The sequence below is a fragment of the Notolabrus celidotus genome, chromosome 6, assembly GCF_009762535.1.
Source record: "Notolabrus celidotus isolate fNotCel1 chromosome 6, fNotCel1.pri, whole genome shotgun sequence".
Classification (NCBI taxonomy): domain Eukaryota; kingdom Metazoa; phylum Chordata; class Actinopteri; order Labriformes; family Labridae; genus Notolabrus; species Notolabrus celidotus.
In genome coordinates, this window is record NC_048277.1 from 28398665 (window position 1) to 28413642 (window position 14978).

Below are 14978 nucleotides of genomic sequence, written 5' to 3' on the forward strand. Positions count from 1 at the left end.
ATTGTGCAACTGAATCAGAAAAACTGAAATACACCTACATGTAAGCTCTCTGGCTCATTTCATTCACTCAGCACTACATTTCAATTTAAAAACATAATGACAAACAGCAATCGAGTCATAAATGAGGCCTTCAGGGTTCACACTGACAAGCACAGGTATGTGAGAGGAAGAACATCTCATCTTTCCCTCTGCAGAAACGTGTAACTTCTACTGTTGATTGAAACAGACAACCAAGAGACAGACACCCAACCTCCAGCAGTGCTGCCATCTCCGTGTCCACTTCCAGCTGCCAACAGATTGCAGCAGATGCCAGATATAATAAGGACAACATATGTTTCCTCCAGATCTAATGGTGCAATTGCTATTTTAGAGCACATTCGACAAAATGAGGTTTATTTTTACCCTCAAGATCATTTCAGTTGTCGAATTTGAATGTAAATACAAAATTAGAATCTAAATTGACATTTTCCAAAAATCTTTGGAGTTAATGAAGTGTAAATGCCACACATCTGTTTAGTTTGACAGGATTTAAAGTTTTGTGCAATGAGGAATTCACTTAGGAGCTCCTTTTTAAGTTAAAAAACATACAAATAAGGGTGTTCAAAATATATTTTTTTTAAATCTTGTTGAATGCTGAATTTCAATAATTATTTATTAATCCTCTATTAATCCCTATGTTGAAATTAAACAGTTTTCAAGTCAATATCAACAATGGAAAGCAATTTCTACCGGTGAATTGTTTTGGGAATCACATAAATGCAATGAAATTAACTTTATGATCTTGATCTTATGATCTAAAATACAGTGATTGCTAAGAAATAACACAGCTTGGTCACCTATCTACCTGAGGACTTCCCTTGGACCTGCACTCCACATATTGACTTGCCTGCAGTCAGTTGCCACCCGTTTAGCAAATGTGGTTTAGTTTCATCCACAGGTCTGTGGTGATTCGCCCACTCCAGAATAGTGCTCTGCAGGTTTTGTGACACAGATGCCCACTGACATCAGTCTGATTAGCTGCACCTGTATGCTTCGCTTGTAGGTGGTAGCTCAAACTTGGAGTACTTGGGTGATATTTTGTATTTCCATTTGACACAAAGTGCATTTTACTTTTGACCTGTCAACTGAGCCCTCTGGGAGTTTTTTTTAAGTGAAATGAGCCATTCAAACGCACAGTGGTGTAGCCATTTTTCCATCAGGAAGCAAGAGTCTGTGGTGGCTTAACTGTGTCGTGCTGAAAGGGACAAAATAGCAAACTATCTAAAAAAAACAAAAAACTGGTTAATTTCTGAACTTGAGGACTTGAGCTATAGACCTCTTGCAGCGGTCACTGGTTCAACTCACGGCCAAACCTTTGCTGCATGTCTTCCCGCACTCTCTACTCCCCACATTTCCTGTCTCTCCTCTGCTGTCCTACCAATAAAGAGGCCAAAATATAACTTTAAGAAACTGACCTTGCTAGATATAATTAGGACTTATTAAAGAACAACATACATATATCAAATGAAAACTCCAACAGCAAACATTTCATTTTTTCATCTAATAACATCTTCATGCCATCAAAAAGGGGCTATTTCCGGTGAAACATGTTTATTTTCTAAAGTACCATCAATTTATAATAAGGCTGCTCTGAGTTATACTCTGTAAGTGAGTTTCCTCCATGGATCCTTAGGATCATTCATCTCTCTCATCAAGTTACACTCACACAGACCAGCCCTCTATGTCTTCCACAGCTTGCCACATTATCTTCCCTCTTTGCTCTCTCAGGTTGGTGTGACCTTCATCTCCAGCTGCCGCCAGTGCACTGACCCTTCATGCATCTGTCACCCACCAGTCCTGGCTGAGGATCACATACGGCTCATAATTAATCGCCCAGTGTGTGAGTGGGGGAAAAAAAAGGAATAGAGGAGGGCCAATACTTGAAGGCAACCACAGTATTAACATAAAGCAGCTGGACGTCATATTAGCAGTAAAGCAGAGGTGATAATTTAAAATGATCTTGGCAGGAGTAAATTGGTCAGTTTGAGGATTAACTGTGATGTAGCTCACACTGATAAAACTGAATTGCACCCTCTGGAGCCTTAGTTAGGATTAAATGGCACTCGACAAGGAGCAACTCTCAGTTATGAACAAAAAGTGCAGTGAAAATACATTACAGGTGGAATAAGTGGCACTACACAGTTCCCGTTATTTCTCAGCAACTGCAAGCCTGAGTCCATTTCAAACTCAAAGCTCTGTGAGAAAAAAAAGATATCAGCAAGTCGCCAAATCCTGCACAGGCACCCTCAATTTGCAGTGAAATGAATCGCGACTTATCTTCAATATGTCAAAGTCTGAGAGATCTGTGATTCGTCTTTTAATCATAAAGCAAGCGAGCTGGACCAAACATCGCCCATTGCATTACAGTGATTGAAGCAAGCACCAGCAACTTCCTTCTGAAGTGTTTAAATGGATAGCATTTTGATAGCAGTATGTGCCAGACTCAATTACCAAAGCGAAAAATAAATTAGCTTTCCGGTCTCTTTTCTCCTGCCAGTACAAGCCTTGAGAAGAAAGCATCTGACGAAGATTTCCCAGGATAGAAATCAAGGTGACCCCTCACTCTCATCACTGCTGATACTTTTTCAGATACCTACTTCTGTCGGGCTGAAAATGCCTGCCTGGGTGTGAATGTGTGCCAGTGTCCTGAATGGGTTGAGCTGGTTGACATGCCTCCAGTGAGCAGGTAGCATCAAAAAGCCTCTACGATACTCTGTGTCTGTGTCAGCCTGTCAGTTCAGCTGCCATGGGGAAGTAGGTGAGAGGAGAGTGAGGCAGATGTCTGTATTGTGTATCCATCACTGGCGCTCAGTCCTCAGATATGCAACCTCAAGGCTGCTGACAGCCAACACCACCCAAAGTGCCTTTTGAACAGCAACAAAGATTGCGTGTTTTCCTTTTGGAGAACTTTTTTTTTCTTCCAAGTAGCCGCCTACTTCTCCAAACCTCACATCACGTCAACCTTCTCCCTCTCCGCTGGCTTTTTGTTAAAACACTGGGATCCCTCAGTTCCCCAGCAGAACATCCAGCCCACAACCTCTCAACCGAGCAATTAAGGCAGCTCCCTTCCCACGTGAATCATTTATCTCTTTCAGGAGTCTGAGCATGTTTACAATATTCATCATGCTCCTCTTAGTCATGCTCCAAGAACTGAGAATTTAGGGAAGAGGCCAGGCCGGATGAAGGTAGAGGTAAGGACAGAAGAAAAGCAGAGAGTGTAGCAACAGGGTAAACCATTTTGAGTCGGCAGTAAGGCTGTAACAGAGTCAGAATTTTGTCAGTTGAATTAGATGTGGCTGTTCATCTCCCAGCTAAGACTGTTGGTTCCCTCTTTTCAGTTCAGCGTCACTTCAAACTTGGATATCAGCATGCATGAGTCTCACATTTTGTCACAAATGCCAGCTGTCAACCATACATTAAAACGTTCCCAGCCAAGTACTTTCTAAGTGTTTCAGGTCAGGTCATCACCTTTTCTTACAAGGTAATTTAAAGCCCTGTTAGGGTTTTTTAGATGGTTATGAAACAGACTCAAATTATAAGTGATGCCTCTTTATGACCTACAAAAGCAAATAAGACCATCAGCAGCAGGAAGTGCTATATCTATTTAGTAATTTTAAATGGCTGTAACCCCTGTGAGGGGGAGATGTCAGGCCAGATGATTGACAGCAGCTAAGAAACAACTTTTGTTTTTTTAACTTTTCTCACATGCAAATACTCAGTGAGTGACTTTTAAAGAAGGAAAGAGCAGTTTGGTTTTTGTGCATGTACAGGACAAGAGCAGCAAAGAGATAAGAGGTATCACTTTGTCCAATGAGAGTGCCAAAACCAACACAAACAAAGTTCCTCACATGAGCTTTAAGTAGATAAAGGACTTCAGTCAGGCATAGAGTAAGTTACAAAGCTTGCTTGCAGACCAGCTATCCTACAGGGTCAGAAAAACACAGATTTGTAACATTGTACTACTTGATTCAGTTTTCAATTGTTTTGATTACCTTGTCTGTCTTGAGAGCAACTTGGATAATTCCAGTCCACGTAAAAAAAAATCTGATGAATGATGACCAGGGCTTTCAGCATTTACACATTGACCAAGATGCAATTAAGGTCTGTAATAAACGCTTTGTTTTCTTCTGGTCTGATCATATTTCGTCTCTTCCAGCACACCGTAGTCGAGCTACCGCAGCACCTTCCTGCTTCCTACTGCTGCTCTGATAGAAAATGACGACACCTCTGCACTTTTGAATGGCACATTACATTTAAAAAAAAAACTCCCAGATGGCTCATTTAAAAAGTCATGAGTAAAATGCACTCAGTGAATCAGCACAGACCTAAGGATGAAACTAAATTAAGGAAGTTGACTACAGTACTTGCTAAATGGGTGGCTACAGACTACAGGCTGGCCTACATTGTGGAGGACTTTGGTCTTACCGACACCCACAGCTTGGCGTGTTGTGACAGTCATATGCATTAATGTCACGGGGAACAAAAGCTTCATGCTTACAGAACCTGACTGAAACAAAGAAAGCCACAAACTGAAACTCCAGAAAAGTGCACATACTGTTGCATTAACAGGGGATCATTGGACATGAGTGACTAATAAAAATGGTTCACACTGGGGGCACTGGTTTAGCTCAGTGGGGGGAGGAAGTGCCCCATGTACAGAGCTTATGCACCTCACAGCTCTGGTCCTGGATTAGCTATTGAAATTCAGAAATTAAAAATTAATAATTTGACAGCCCTCACATTGTCTGTTTCTTTATTTGAAAAAGCTCCATAAAGTGTTCCAACCAGTATTATTGACAAGGATCTGTTTGTTTTGAGGGAGGAGACCTATGATGATAACCCAGATGACAGTAAAACCTTGTTAACAGTGAACACTGGCGGGTCATTTGAGACTTGGTTTGTTAAGTTTACAGCCGGCCATGCTGCTGCCCCTGCATAAGTATAACCATTTCATCGCCCTTGTATAAAAAAACAATACAACTTTTTTGGCAGCCTTCCCGTACAGCAGTGTTATAAAATCTGTCTTAAAAAGACGTTTTATAGCTCTCTAGAGATTCAACTAACATTCTGCTATCTGAGTCGGGGTCTCCATCTCAGGCTGCTGATGATTTGAATCATCAACTTTGACTTCGCAGTCAGAATTGGCAGCTGCATGGAGGAAAAAGTAAGCCACAGTGGGCTGAGTGTATGGTGTGGTCCACCATGGACTTGAGATGAAAGACAGGCTGAGGTTGAGAGATGTCAGTGTTACTTTAGAGGTAAAAGTACATCATGCTGAGATGAACTTGCCAAGGTCTGAAGTGCTTGGCTTGGGAGCTTGCAGACAGACCAGATTAAACTCTGGATTTTAGTGAACTTAAAGCTGCATGAGGTGGCAGCAGCTGGAAAGCACAGCCAGGCTGATATCTCCCTCCACAGAGCCCATCCTCATAGCTTGCTGCTGGAGGAGAGGGCGAGAGAATAAGCTTGATCACACCTTGTTGGTCTGTCATGTATCAGCTTTGTTATCTCTGATCACAAGCACATAGTAGGGTGAGAAGTGTTGAGTGGTATGGTTGGCAAGGGTTTGGTGTGTGAACTACAAACAACCCCACAGGGGAGAGAGGGCAGGGTAGGGAAGGGAAGCTGGGATAATTTAGGACAAGGCCACAAGAGTCCAAGGGCAAGGGTGGCAGCCGTAAAACTCGGCGGAGATAAGATCAGAGAGCTACCTCAGCATGACGTTCCTTCATCATAGGATAATCCTCAGACATGAAAAGACAAGCCAATCCTCAATCTGGAGGAAATCCCTATTCCCCAGATTCTTCAGCAGTCTGATACCGAGTGGAGTGACACGCCCTTCATGCATCTGTCCACACACCCCTGGAGTCTATGTTGACTTTAGATAAGATAGAGGAACAGGGTAATACATATGGATCTTTCTCATGTGTGCCACACCTATTTCATGACCAATAAGTTAACAGAGACAGGAACATATTGGTCAAACAGCCTAACAGACTCTTCTATGTTGCAAGTAGGTCTACCCGATACAGCATTATGAATATGATTTAGGATACATCCTGTTTTTAGTAAGGACAAGAAAAAGCAGATTAACAAGTCATTCAAAATGAGCCACTTGCAGTGAACCAATCCATATGCCCTCTTCATGTCTCCTTTTTCTCTGTGCCGTTTTTGTGTTTGTAGGCGGCAGACAGGAGGCAGGGGATTGCTTGTTGCTTACAAGGATTATGGTTTTATTTTCAAAATGAAAATGACAGAAGTCAGTAATCCAATGCAAAGGAAACAAAAGAGGCCGGGGATGAGTTCAAATTCGTTTGACCTCAAAAATAAAGCCACGTTTCTTCTAATGCAGCGTGAGCCTCCAGGAGACGACGCGATTTAGACTAGCAGAGAAAAGTGTGTTAAAGTAAAAAGGACCAGATGAACTTTAGCTCACCCAAAACACATCGAGGCTTAACAGCCGAGTGCTCCCCACCTCCAGTTTCTCTGTTGGTCAGAGGCTGTTTCACTGAATCCAAAAATACCCAGAGTGGATTTCACCACAAAGTTGTATTTGTAGTGCCAGCGGTCTATTACAAAAAAAAATCATGGAAATGCCTGCTTTGTTTGTTATTTTCTGTCTCTCTTGTATTACAGGGTATGAGTTTGCATCCGGCTTTAAGGATTGTTTTGCAGAATCCTAAAACACCAGCATGACCTGAATGAGAAATGTCTTCTATCCTGTTACCCTGAAAAGAGCATCTCTGATGAAGAAGTGTGTTACACTTGTCTTGTCTTTTTCACCCTAGCGGGCAGCCTGAGAAACATTTATCACCAGTCTCCTGTGCATAGATAAGGTGTCTCTATTTATTCAAAGCAGAGGAGATAACCCCTGAATGAAACACTGTGGGCAAAAAAGGGAGAGAGAAAAGCGAGAGATAGTAGAAAAAAGAAGAATACAAGTAAGCAGCTTGCTCTTTCGATTGCTTGTGTGTCCATGTGAGCAGATGGCATGTATTGGAGAACCATCCCTGCTCAGTCAGGAGCCCGGAGGCTGACCCCCTGCTCTAACCCCCCTCCTACCCCCAGCAGCCGCTTTTCCTGCCTCCACGTGCCCCCCTGCCTGAAATAATCCATTCCCACTATGAGACTGCTTGTGTAATGTCATTTAATAGGTATAATCCCCGGGAGATGGAGCATCCTCTGTACAGTCAGTCTGTGCAAAAGGGCGGAAGACGTGAATAAAGGAACGATTTAGAAAGACAACAAGGCAGTACAGTGGCTCTGTTGAGGGGCCGCGCCAGGGACAGAGAGATACAGACTGACAGAACTGCACAGGAGATTCAACAGGGACATGAATAGTGCTTCTGTCTCCTTGTTCTCTTAAGAGAGACAAGAAAAAATGAGTAAGAAAACACAAACAAGAGGCAATGCTCACTGCTACTTCTGTCCTCTCAGCTGTTGATGTACAGCCCACTGTCCAGAGGTGAGGAGCACAGTTCACATGGTCATTTCTCACTGAAATTGCCTGTGTGTGGAGGGGACAGACGACTCCTTGTGAGGTGACTGGGCAGATGCTGTGGCTTCAATGCTCCTGAGATGAAATGCTTGGTTTTATGGAGTCTACAGGGACTTTCTTTGCTCCAAACACACAGCTGCTGACTTTACAGTAGAACAACTTTGTAGCCAGACGTGACTTAAACTAATAAGCGCGTAAAATGCAAAAGGCTGATTCTTGTGCGATAAGACAGCTGTACATGTAGAATGTTGCAGTCTCTTGTAGCATTTTATGGTTCTTGAGATAATGTTTGATTCCATAGAGTGTCTTTGTTAGCAGTTAATGTTAAGAGACAGTACAAATTGATGAATCAAACAGTAACGCGCAGAAACCAGCGGTAATGTAGGATGGGCACGGTTTACGCACCCGTGCTATGTCGATAGGGCGTGTAATAGGCTATCAAAACTTGGTGGTCACATGTGCCAGGCTCTGAAATTGATACTATATGGTTAAACGCTGACACAGAAACAGTCCCAACCCCACTCTGACGGGATACACAGCAGCTTCCCCGGAACTCACCTTGGAGGAAAAGAGAGCGAAGAGAGTAGTTACAGTCCAGATATTGTAGTCCTCCCTTTGGTGAAATAATACATTAAAAAAGAAAGAAGTCGGTCTGCAAGTTCACATTTTAGACTCTCCTCGCGCGTCCTGTGGTGTGAGGAGCTTTCAGGAAGGCACTATTCCGTAGAAAACACGCGCTACTTCGTTGACCGATTTGTCAATTCCTGTTGAAAGGCGACCCGGGCAACTCCTTAACAAAAGAGTCTCTGGTTTCAATATCAGGGACTTTCTCCACGCCCAGGTGCCGAGTCACATGGTAGTTTCCAGGTGTGTGTGTATGTGAGTCTCCACAAGCGGCGGCTCTTGGTTGGTAGCAACACACCTGTGGGATACGCTTACGCGCTCTCCTCGACTGTCATCGCGTTGTTAAAAGCGGGATGTTGTATGAGGGGAGGAGAGGAAAGGAGAGGAAGAGAGGGAGGGAGAGAGAGAGAGTGAAGCGCGCTGAAGTAGAGCTGTAGCTACCGGGTATGGAAAGGAATTATTCCCCCGCCCGCTGCACACTCACCGCCAGCTGAGAGACGCTGTGAGGAGACAATGAGCTGCAAGTAGTGGTAGTAGAAGAAGAAAAGGGGAGAGGGGAGAGAAAGAGAGAGAGAGAGAGAGAGAGAGAGAGAGAGAGAGAGAGGGGGTAACAAGTTATGTAGTCTGTTCGCCGACGCGCTGAAATATTTCCTCGGGCAGTGGGAGCGGTGTGGCTGCAACCGCCGCGCGCTGTGGTTCCCAAAGTGTGGTCCGGAACCAACAGGGGTCTGTGGGGGTAGTTCCAGGTCATTCCAGGGAAAATAAGGAGTATTCACAAGGACATGTTTCAAAGTGGGCTAATGGGTCCACTTTCTGTCAACGCTCCAACACCAGAACGTCGGGATCAAGCCACATACCACAACCTTTTTATGTTGTTACTTTGAAATAAACTCTTTAACTCGTTGATACATCACACTTTCAGAAATCTCATGTCAGTTCACCCAAGACACGATAAAACAAGTTTTCATATCATCCTTGGTTTGGAGAATACAGTAATGTTGTCATGCTGATTAGTTTAGTGTTTTCCTTGTGTTTCTTACCTTGGTTCCTCCCTGTATTAGTTATCTTTGTCACCCTTTTGTGTTTAGTGATCCATGTCTCTTGTTATATTTTCCTAAGTTTCTTAGTCTTGTCTTGTGTTTCCTGTTTTTATTTTGTAGTTCTTGATCCCTGTTTCCAGTTTAGTTTTACTTCCTGCCCTTGTGTGTTTCCCTCTATTAGTTTAACCTGTGTTTGACACCAATTACTCCGTGTATTTAGTTCCTCTGTTTCCCCTGTCCTGTGTTGGATCATCGTTCATCTCTCCTGAGTTCTGTGTGTTTCTGTGTCCCTAGTTTTTGGACATTCAAGTAAGTTCTGTTTATACCTTTTGTTCTTTTGTTGACTGAAACCTTTTTATTTTAAATCTGCACTTGGATCATCCTTCTGTCTTTCCCCCAATGCGACAAATGTAGGCTTTGATTGAGGCTACCCTATGTTGCTGACACCTTTTCACCAAAATAACACAATAAGGACTTTCCCAAGCTCACCGGGACCTTCAAGTTGAACCAGTCATAGCCCTATGATTGGGATTTTACAAACTATCTTCAGTTCTAAAGAAGTGTATGGTTGTAATAGTTATTAAAATGTCATCCACTGGTTTTTGTACAAGACTTTTAAAGCCTATGTATGGTATTTCAACATACGCCACCTTGTTTTTTAGACCCAAAAGCGATAGGCTATTTGAACCACTGGGTTGTAACTATGTCTCTATTCCAGTTAGCAGGGTGCTGGGCTAGTGATTGATTGTTCTCAGCCAAGCATGTTTTCTATTTACTCTACTATAAATAGGACCATATTTAACCAAAATGAGCATCATGTTGCTGAGAAGATTATAGCAATTGAGACCATAAACCAATGAAAAATGTTTCAAAAGGTAGTAATTCAAGTAGCAGAGTAATTTTCTCATTTGTTACCATTCAGTCAGACTACTTCTGGTAACCATTGTGACCATCAGAAACAATGCAGATGTAAGGTGGTAAACGCAGTCTTGTTTTCCATTTCTAAAATAGCCTACAGGAGGTATAAATGAATCAGCAGTCTTTTCATTAGATAAAGGCTACTCACAACATTTAGAGAAAATAAAGATGTTCAAAGATACCACACAGTCTGAGTCTTTTCAAGTACAACCCAATGTTTACTCAGGATAATGAACAGACATCACTATGGACAGCTTTGCCAAACTTTGCTTTCTTAAGGAAACAGTTGCCACTGACTGTTGACAGGGAGCTCTGTCAGTTCTCCAGAGAAAGACACGTTGCTGCTGAGTTTTTCAAATGTCATTCCTTGGTCCTTTGAGCATCAACAGCAAGTTTCCATTCACAGTCACTGTATTGGTATGACTACAGAAGCAGCAGCTGTCTTTGATAAAACTTCAGTTCTCTTGGTCTTTGCTGAACTGACTCTTTGAGGCTGTGATGTGAACTTATAGTGTTTTCACTTTTATTTGTTCTGATTTTTCTTTTTACATCACATATTTTCTACTTTATAATGATGTGATTCTTAGTTATATTGAACTGTTTTCTTTCCTGTGGGGTTCTTATAAAATCTGCTTTCATTTTCATTTTATAATTATCTAAAAGCCCACCTAGAGACCATAATTGTGAATTAGCTGTCACTGTGTAATCAGTTGCATTACACCTATTATATTTTAAACGCCTGAGTGTAATGATGTAAAGTGTGCTTTCCCTGTCAAATAAACAACTAAATAAAGCATAATTTACCATTGGTTATTGCGTGCAAATAAAATAGATTGGGGCGTAAAGGGAATTTGGGGACATTGCTTGGTTCAAAAATGTTTTTCAAGAGCAGCTATTCCTCATCTATTTATGTTTATTGAGCCTCATTTGACTGTGTCCTCACAAGAGCTGTATTAGTATTCATTATCAGGCATATCATTGGTGCGCTTTCTGTACTTTTGCTGCTGAATCGTTAATCAGAAGAAGTATAATTTCAAAGCTCTTTAGTCAAGCTAAGTTTTTGAAAGTGCAACAATCTCTCATCGTACTGTGAATATGTAATAACCTTTGGATTGGGCATATGTGTAGATCTTTTGTGGAGGGGAATGTATTCACGCATTCATGCAGCGTGGGGCTAAAAGTTGCTCTGATTTAAGATGTGGGCCAAATGCGTGTAAGTGCTACTCGAGCTTGATTGGCTCTATCCAGTCCCAAGAGGTTATTTGAATAGCTTATTTCTGCCTAATATATCATAACACTGCAGTTTGGCACAGTGAGTTTTGTGGCTGTGTGTCATGTCATGTTGTGTGGCTGGGTGTCAGTTTTGTGAGTGATTTATGGGCATGTTAATGAGGCTGTCTGTTGGGGGAGAAGTGTGCTGCCTTTGCCCAGTGGGTCCCAGAGCAAAGCCCTTAGACTGTGTGGGTGTAAGACAGTCCCTAACTGCTGACAGAGGCACTGCTGGCAGAGATTCACAGAGCAAGATGGGGGAGATGGCCTTCACAGGTCCTCACATTGACTGATGAGATCAAGGAGAAACTAGGCCAAGCCAGACAAGTGTCAGGCAAACAGACACTGAGAGATAGAGTGGGAGAGACAAACACTTCCCCAATCACAAATAGAGCCGGGAGAGTGGAAAGTGGCGGGCTAGAGCCAGGTTGTTTTGGGTCTGACTTCAACATGTCCGAACCTGTTTGTCTAAGGAGTAATGAGGCTGCTGAGTCTGGGTACATGCTAGCCCAGGGGATGTTGGTAGCCAACAAAAGGCCAAAGACAAAGCTCTCTAAATTCACTAAAGTGGAATAGAAGTCCACTTTGTTCTACTACATACCCCAACTGTGTTGACATTTTGATCAATGCTCCTAAAGCTTCCTGCAGCTTGCCTTTATGTTGCTTGAATAGTGATGATCTGTTATCATGCTGGTGTCAAACAGACCCATTAGTCATGCACTGTCCCTCAGCTGGTCTGGCCTGTGAAATGTTTGACTATCAGCATATTTTACAATCTAATTTATGATACAGCATTTCAGTTGTCCATAATGATGAAGTGTTCATATCAGAATCAAGGTTCATAGTTCAGAGGCTGTTTGCAATGTGTACAGACTGCCCTCTATTGGCGGCAGCTTGTATTGTTTAACACATGGTTTATAACACAGTCTGATGTGGTTGTACTCCGATAAGAACATATACAAGTTTAATAATGTACAGTTTTATATGCACAAGATATGGAATGTGTAACTCCATATAGGTTTTACCTAATTATCTTTCTTAATGAGTTCAAAAGGTAGCCAACACATAGATCTGCACCTATATCACACACACAAAATTCAAGATTCATATGGTGATGATAAACACAACATCTGAGTACATTAAAAGGATTCCCAGCATAATCAAATGTTAAATCTACATTTAATATTTATTAGCATTGAATGTACTTTGTACAAATAATAAGAATAAATTACATTAAAGCTCCAGTAAATATTTTAAATTGGTTATGAAACAGTTTGAAATGAACTGTGATGCCTCTTTAAGACATAGAAAAGCAAATAAGACCAATGACAACAAGACTTGCAATTTCTTTATCGTACATTTTAATGACCGCCATGAAGGGGTAGGTGTCAGATGAGATCTTTAACAACATGCTGAAGAAACAGCATCTGGTACTTTTTCCGCAGCATATAGTCACAGTGACTGATGTTTCACAATAAAGAGACAACATGAAGTGATTTTTGTTGATTTACTACTTTCACAAGGACGAGGTGAAATCAGGTATAAGATATGAGTTATCACTTTGTCCACAGGGGGTGCCAAAATTGACACAACACTGCAACAATTTCATACTAACACATTCAACAAAACCATTTGTGATCCACAGATAATAAAGAAGGGATTTCTTGTTGTGATGCTTATATATTGTATTAAACGTATGCTTACTAGATATTTGCGCTTGACCCTGTATCCAGTTTCTAAATAATCACAGCATATTTAGTATCCTTTTTATTGTAGCATGGCAATTCATTCTTTTCAATGTGTGTATTAAATGTAGTGTAACAGGCACAATTTACTTCACATTTCTTTTTGTGATTGAGATCATGATGACTTTCTCACATGTGGTTTATCTTTACAATGAGTATAACATTTAAAAAGGTAGGAGCAATTTTATTCATAAAGCACATTTAATTACAGTGAAGCTAAATGTGCTTTACATTGAGGATAAAGCAAGTGTTGCCGCACATGCAGCCAGTCACGTCAGTCATCATATTTACATGCACACAGTGTAACTCTTCATACGCTCTGGAAAATAAATAGGTTTTGAGTTTAGTTTTAAAGGTACACACAGTTGTGATGGACCTTGGGTCAGCACAGCAGGCAGTTTGTTCCAGAGAGAAAGACCACAGTAGCTAACGGCCCCTTCACCAGACTTTAATCTGACAAATGTGTATAAGAAAAGTATCACTATCAGCATACTGCAAGATATTGGAGAATCAAAGGCCACACTTTGGATGCTATCTTCGTCATTTTTTACCAAGACAGCCAAAGTGTGCATTGCATACGCTGCAAAAACATACAGCTTTCAGCAATGGAGTTGTGGTAATCATATGCTATTTGTTCAGTTACATACACCTGCAGTTTGTAGTGTAGCTTCCAAGAATGAGCACAGTCAGGGATGTAAATGCTGTCACTGGCTCATGCTCTGTGCCTCTATGTATGCTTGAGAAAAAGAAACCTGGAAATGTTCTGGATGTTCTTTCAATATTCCCCTTTTCACCTTTATTGCACTGTCTGACAATGAAAAGACGGAGAGTACATGTGATGTGATTTGCTTCAAAGGTCACCAGCTGCAGTTGAATAAGTGATGTCGTAGTTACTTGGCATGTTGTTACCATTTAAGTCATTCAAAACGGGCGCACTGTTCTACACGTTCTCACAATTGTACCCTTGGTTGTGCCCTTGCTATGCTGCTGTATTGTCGGTATCTATCACTCTAGTTATTTTCTGTATCACCAGGTGGAGGTTGCCAGATATACTGTGGTGGCTAACCTAAAGATGCAGAGATAACAGATGGAGCAGTTCACAGACACAGGAAACTGTCATGGCGGTGAATGATAAAGGTGTGAAGAAAGACTCAACAGGGAGGCAGAGGGAAGGTTATTTAAAGCGTTAGGAACACTTTGATTTGAATGGCTTCCTGACCTAGCTAAGTGTGCCTCCAGCTGTCAATATGACTTATAAGTAATTACAGAGGGAGACAAGGAGAGAGAGAGGGGGAGAGATGTGAGATGTGAGAGCCAGCAGGCTATGGCTACTGTATGCAGGGCTTCAGTTTCCTTGCAAAGGCATGTGTGACAAGGAGACATCAGGTTTGGCATAAAACGGACAGACAGGCTTATGGTGCCATTCTGACTCAGTCTGGGAATAACCACAAGCTGGGAATAGCAGGGTGGCAGCAGTGTGGGGGCTGGTGTGAACAATCTGCAAGCATGTGTGTGTCAGAGAAAGAAAGGCATCATATTTGATTGGGAAGATTGATGATTGAAGACACTGGTTGAATGCAGAGTTTATGTGTACACTCTACATGAATAGATATGGCGTATACATACTGATGTGTTGCTTTAAGGAGTAAAACTAAAATACAGTGGCTGACCTTGAAGTTTAGGGAGAAACTGAAAGGCACCATAAGGGACATTTGTCTTCTCTTATCAGATATCTCCTTGCAGAGGCAGAGCTGTCTCTCCCTCTCCTAAAGAAAAATGTCATTGTTTTCCTCTCACTGCTCATAACACAATCTAATCACACGTTGCCCGGCTCATCCTGTATTG

At 41.8% G+C, this 14978-nt stretch overlaps 1 protein-coding gene across 1 annotated transcript in view; it reads right to left on the reverse strand.

Moving 5' to 3' along the window:
* The window catches only part of plxnb2b (plexin b2b), a 151566-nt gene extending 142858 nt beyond the window's left edge, over positions 1 to 8708 (reverse strand). The window contains exon 1 of the mRNA XM_034685655.1: positions 8096 to 8708. The gene's annotated coding sequence lies outside the window, so the exon portion shown is untranslated. The remainder of the gene's footprint in view (positions 1 to 8095) is intronic.
* Positions 8709 to 14978: the final 6270 nt, after the last annotated feature.